General features: G+C 30.6%; 1 protein-coding gene across 1 annotated transcript in view; it reads right to left on the bottom strand.

Annotated features, from left to right (window-relative positions):
* The window catches only part of Pcdh15 (protocadherin related 15), a 1,628,869-nt gene that overhangs the window by 1,085,470 nt on the left and 537,399 nt on the right, over window positions 1-6,000 (bottom strand). The gene's annotated exons all lie outside the window — the stretch shown is intronic.

The raw sequence follows: 6,000 nt of genomic DNA, 5'->3' as shown, positions 1-6,000 counted from the left end.
AATATATATATATATATATATATATATATATATATATATATATATATATGTAAATTATTCTATCCAGTTAGAAATTTGCTTCATCAGAGATCTTGGGTGATGCTGAAGATTAAGTTTTAATAAGGGGCAACTCACATCTCAAGGGCAAACATATGCAAATAATTCTCCTGAATGTTCAGTAGATCCTCAAATAATAATACTTCTGGGCTGGGCCAAAGTGCAGTGATTAAGGATAAAATTGAAAAGGAAAAACATATGTGGAATTTTTTTTTTTTTTGGTAAAAAGTATTAGAAAAACAAACAAACCCAATAACTTAGAAAGCACCCTATTATGTCATTGTTCAATCAATCGTAATTACATTTTACTTCTTTTCCATTGCCTATTCCTATTGTGTATTTGTAGATTCAGATAAGTGCTGTATTCCTCTTTATTCTTGCCACTTATTTGGAGGCAACAGGTTAAAAACTTGTGGTTGAGGAAAAAGGAAGAACCAGTAAAATAGAAACCATAGTGGAAACAGTGTTTTTCCCATAGCTTCCAAAGGAACTTGACTCTGTTAGAAATGACCTTCAGTAATGATTAAAACCTTAAGGAAACATGTTTTTAATCCTATAATAGATCTTGTCTGACTATAGATAAAATTTCAAGCAGCTAAATAAAAGTCCATATTCTAATTATAATTTCATTTTCTTTTCTTCAATTGTTCTTCAAAAAATTGAGACTGTGTCTTTAAAATATTTTTGTCTTGTTGAAGTTGGAGCTGATGAACTAGTTAAGATTTCATAATATTTTGGTCACACAGGAATTATCTTCTTCCAAAACTCTAAACATGCATATGGAGGCAGCTGGTGCAGATTGGAAGATGGGTGCCAATGTGTGCCTCTTGTGATTGTGCAATGCTTCCTTGATTGTGTAATGCTGTTCTTAATGTGAAGGAGAATCACAGAGCAGCCATTTTTACCATGTGCAGGATTGCAAACTGTGCCAGAGGGTGGAAGGCTGATCCAGACAGCAGGATTTCTCAGGTTCTTCAAATGATATGTTTTATTTTCTTTTTGAAAGTTTTCTACATTGGTAAAGTTGACAAATATTTTGTAGTTTAAACTGGTAATTCAAAACATTTCACAGTTTAATCTAAGCCACAAAGGGTACCTGAATAATACAAGGCTTAGAAAATTGAATCATGAGTAAGAGAAGTAGTTTGGATTTTGACCTCACACACAATAAAACTAGGAAAGGCAGAAAAAAATGACTAATTTGAATACAACAAAATAGTCTTAAGAAAATTAAAGAAATTGAATAAGAAAGAATCACACCACAATTGTTACATTTATATTTTAAAATAAAGTATAAGAAAAGAAACTTTGGGCTGGGGTTGTGGCTCAGTGGTAGAGCACTAGCCCAGCACATGTGAGGCACTACGTTAGATCCTCAGTACCACATAAAAAAATTAATAAAATAAAAGTGTTTTAAAAATAAGTAAGTTTGTTTAAACAATAAATAATAAATACATATTGTATATTACATGTAAAATATTATATGTTATACATATTTATGTTTATGTGTGTTTTATTCATATGTGTTTATATATAACATATAATAATCTAAAAACTAACTTTTAAAGGAATCCCAAATTCATTGGAAGCACTAAAGAAAAACTATGCTAATATTTCACCAGGATAGAATAACTCCATTAGAAGTAACAGGGCCAAATTGAACAGAGGGCTCAGAATAGTGATGTTTGTGGAAGTCTGAAGAACTTATAATTAAAAAGTGTACAGAAAATAAAGGTAAACAGAAGAGATAAATTACAAATATAAACTTCCAAAATACTGCACAAGTATACTATATATAATTTAAGACCAACAAGAATTAGTAAAAATTTTACCTTAAGAACACCTATAAAAGTAATGTAGATTTTTTTCCAATAATATAAAATACTCAATATAGATACAGAAGATCTTGCCTGGCCAAGGTTCTACACCCTGAACAAATTAATGAAGTTATAGAAATTGTTTATATTTGTCATCTGCAGTTTACAGGTTAAAGGCAGAGAGGCCTTGGTTTGAAGCCTGTCTCTAACATTTTTTTAAAAAAATATTGTGCTAATATTTTGTGTACACATTGAATTATTAATGGGAATATTTATCATAGTCTTTATTGTTAGGAAATAATGATTAGATATTTGACTGTAAATACACTGGTATACATTTATAATTCTGTGTATGAAGTCAAGTCCTCAGTAAATTGTACTTAATAGAATTGTAATTGCTAGAATACATCTAGCTAGAGGTAAGAGAATCATGGATAAATATAAGAAATTCAGTACCTCATAATTGGAAAGCAGAGTGGGCTTCAAGATGGGTTGATTCAATGAATGATTATTTCAAGACCTCACTGAAAATTAAAGCCCTTTACCTTTGCAAATGTGATTCAGACTGACATCAAAAAAGCAACTGCAGAACTCACTGTCAAATTCAGGAAAGGTAGTGTCCAGAGAAAAGAAATGAATTATCTTCTCCTAACCCACTTTGCTCGGAAGAGAAAGACTTACCCATGACCCAATAATAAAGAGAAATAATACATAAAGATATCTTTTCCCCCATGTTATTGATTTTTGCTGAATTAGGAAGTTTTTTCCAATAGTGAGAACTCAATGCTATTTCAGGAAACAGGGAACTGGTATGAATGTAGTCTGTCAATCTCAGTGCTAAAGTTACCAATTTGAGATACTGTAGACCAGATTCAAGAATTTGAGAAATGTATATCAATCTTCTTAGATTACTTTGGCACATTTTGTTCCTTTCTCTATAATCTGTCATTCATCAAGCACATACTATGTCCCAACCACTAGGAAGACAATTATTTCTCTTAAAGTAGGAACTGGGCATACAAAACATGAATAGGTCAATTCCTGTTTGCAATGTTTACAATTTGAGGAATGTCTAAAACAAATTAGAGTGAGTAAAATGTCTCATATATATTTTATTTTTCGAATAGTAGTAAGTATATTAAAAAGAAAATGTCTTTTGATATCTTCATATGGAATGGATAGACAATATCTATTGAAAAATATAATCTCCCACATAGGGAATCGATATAATCATCAAGATATGTGATCTACAGAAATATCTTTTTAAAACATAGAAGGTTTTGATTTAGATCTATCTAATTACAAAATGCAGGGTACACATGAGAATGCCTCAATACTTGAAAAAACTTGAGCCAAGTATTCATAGCATTCTTCCTAAACATATAATAAGCAGTCTATTCTCTAATTACAATAGTTTATGCTGCTCCTCGAACCATTCTTCTACCATTTCCTCCCCAATGAAGACTTGCTAGGGCATGTACTTTATTCTCTGTTACCTATCCATCTGGATAGGTGCTTTTCTATTTTGTGATCCCTATTAATTAAAGTTCCAATTCATAATGTCCCCTATGAAAGGGCTTTACTTGGGACCCAAATAAAATCTAATGTTCCTTTCAACATTTTACTAATTGTTATTTATAATTTGTTTTCACCTATGCATTATAAGTTCTTTGGAGTAAAAATCAGAGAGTAAAATTGCAATTATTTTTGCATTCCTTTTAGCTCATGGAACTTGGAAAAGGTGAATGGCTTATAAACGCTCATTCAGTAAATGAGGCACAGATAATTATGCAAACAGCTTTAAAAGCATTACTAAATTTTGGTTAACCATAAGGACTTCAGATATATATATAATACACACACATGTATGGCAATATAACTAAAAGGAGAAATCCTCTATCCAATGGGGGAGTGTTCAGTGTTTTAATGTTCAATATTTTAAAATAATACTTTGATCATGATCTATGACTCAATAGATGTATTGATGAAGACAGGATATGAATGTATGGTCACATTTATTTTCTTAGTATTTATGCATTGTCATGTTTACCACACACAAATTGACTAACTCATAGTGGCTTCTTTCAGAATGTAAAATTTCCTCCTAGTAAGCTAAGTTCTACTGTTCCAGGAGTCTTGGCTGTTAATAGGAGCTCATCTCCCACTCCATGATACAGAAACTTAGTTCACTTCCAGGTCCTAGAATATATGAGCTCTGAGTTTGTGGTTCAGCCTTCATTTCAACCTTTACCAGTGTGTGGAAGATTTGTGGTTTTCTCCTCAGCCTCATTTCCACAAGCTCTGTACTCTGAATAGAACTCAAACTTTTCTGTTTTACACTCAGCCATAAAAGAATCTTTGTACTCAGAAGATGTATTAAACAAATGTGTAACTCTGATGTTCCATATGTCCTTCAAATACCTGGAAACTATAAACAATAAACTTAAAATTGTCAAATTTAAATGAAATATTGTGATTAATATTATTATCAACATAATTTAGGTGCATTGTATAAAATCTGTAAGAGAAAAAAAACCAGATGCTTACTTATTTGTGTTTATATGTGTCTATAGAGGATCTAATGTTAGAGCAAATTTTATTTTTTTGTTTTAAAAAATTTTGAATATGCATTCAATACAATTCTCTGTCTCATTGACTGATTCTCAGAAACAAGTAGAGAAACAAAAATTCACCTGTCACCCCTGAGGAGAAATAATCAGTTAAAATGTTTTTCCCTTCATAGAACCAGAAGACAGTGTCATTGCCCATAGAACTCTGTAAGGTGAAACTAATTGTCCCTTCCAAGTAGAATGGAGAAAATTACCGTAAGGACCTGTTCTCTTGCTTCTACATATGAGCTTAATTTTTAACAACCTTACAATTCTAAAATAAATTATAAATTGTTTATCTAAATATATTTATAAATTATATCATAAATATATTTATAAATTATAGAAAAAAAACCTTTGTAAATAGGTATTTGAGACCATGAATATGAAATTAAGGGCAAACCACTTAAGTATTAACTCAAAAAGGAAGTTCTAAGGTTGCAAAATATTTGGGAACTTGTGAAAACTTCACCCTTTATTCCTGGACTCATGAATTATCATGTTTGTCCTGACTATTTGTCTTAAAATATTTTAGTTCAATATCTGAGAGTTATTCAACAGTAATATAATTCTCTCAAGATTTCTCTTATTATCCCTGCTAGTGGTTATCTGGCAACCAAATACAGATGATTTCCAACTTATAATGGTTTAAATTAAGATGTTTTTGATGTCCTAATGGAGTATAAGCAATGGTATTAAATAGTAAGTACATTTTGAATTTTGATCTTTTCCTGGACTAGCAATATGTACTACACTTTCTAGGCAGCAGCAGTGAGCTGTGATTTCCAGATAACCGTTGATCAAAATGGTGAACAGCTAATATTCTGCAGCACACTGCATTGCTAAGAGATGATTTTTGTTAGGTGTATTAGACATAGTTTAAAGTTATCAAGTTATGATATTTTTAAACCCATCAAGAGTCAATCAGCATCTGTTTGTGATCATACCGGGAATTTTTTTTTTTCCAATGTCAAGAGGAAAACCCTGGACTTCATGCCCACCAGTTAATAATTCTACCATTGAGCTACATTATACTATCTTTCTGAGATATCCAGTGCAAATGACTTACACAAGTTTGAATCCTACTATTTATTCTGCCTAACTTAAATTAAAACAAAGTCAAAATCCGAAAATAAATTTTACTTAAGCTCACTGTGACTAGACAACATAAAAATGATCTACATAAAATATATTGAACATTTGACTAGACGTCAAATTATTTAAGATTTATTCTGAAGAAACTATTTTATGATCAGTGGCCCCTGAGCTATTATTTATACAAGCATATACTACATATTTGTATACAAGCATACAACACATATAGGTATACAAGCATTTTTACCCTTTTCCAAAATAACAAAGAATAACTAAAATATACATATATATGCTTTTGTGTTTGTGTGTGTGTATAAACATGGTTTGAATATGATAATTTCAAAAAGTTTCCTTTTTTCCAAAAGATAAATTTTTCTCTAAATATTTTGTAAAATAATACTTGCTTTATTATTTTTTTTGGT

Source organism: Marmota marmota, unplaced genomic scaffold (assembly GCF_001458135.2).
Source record: "Marmota marmota marmota unplaced genomic scaffold, marMar, whole genome shotgun sequence".
NCBI lineage: Eukaryota > Metazoa > Chordata > Mammalia > Rodentia > Sciuridae > Marmota > Marmota marmota.
This window is presented reverse-complemented; position numbering and strand designations above follow the sequence as displayed.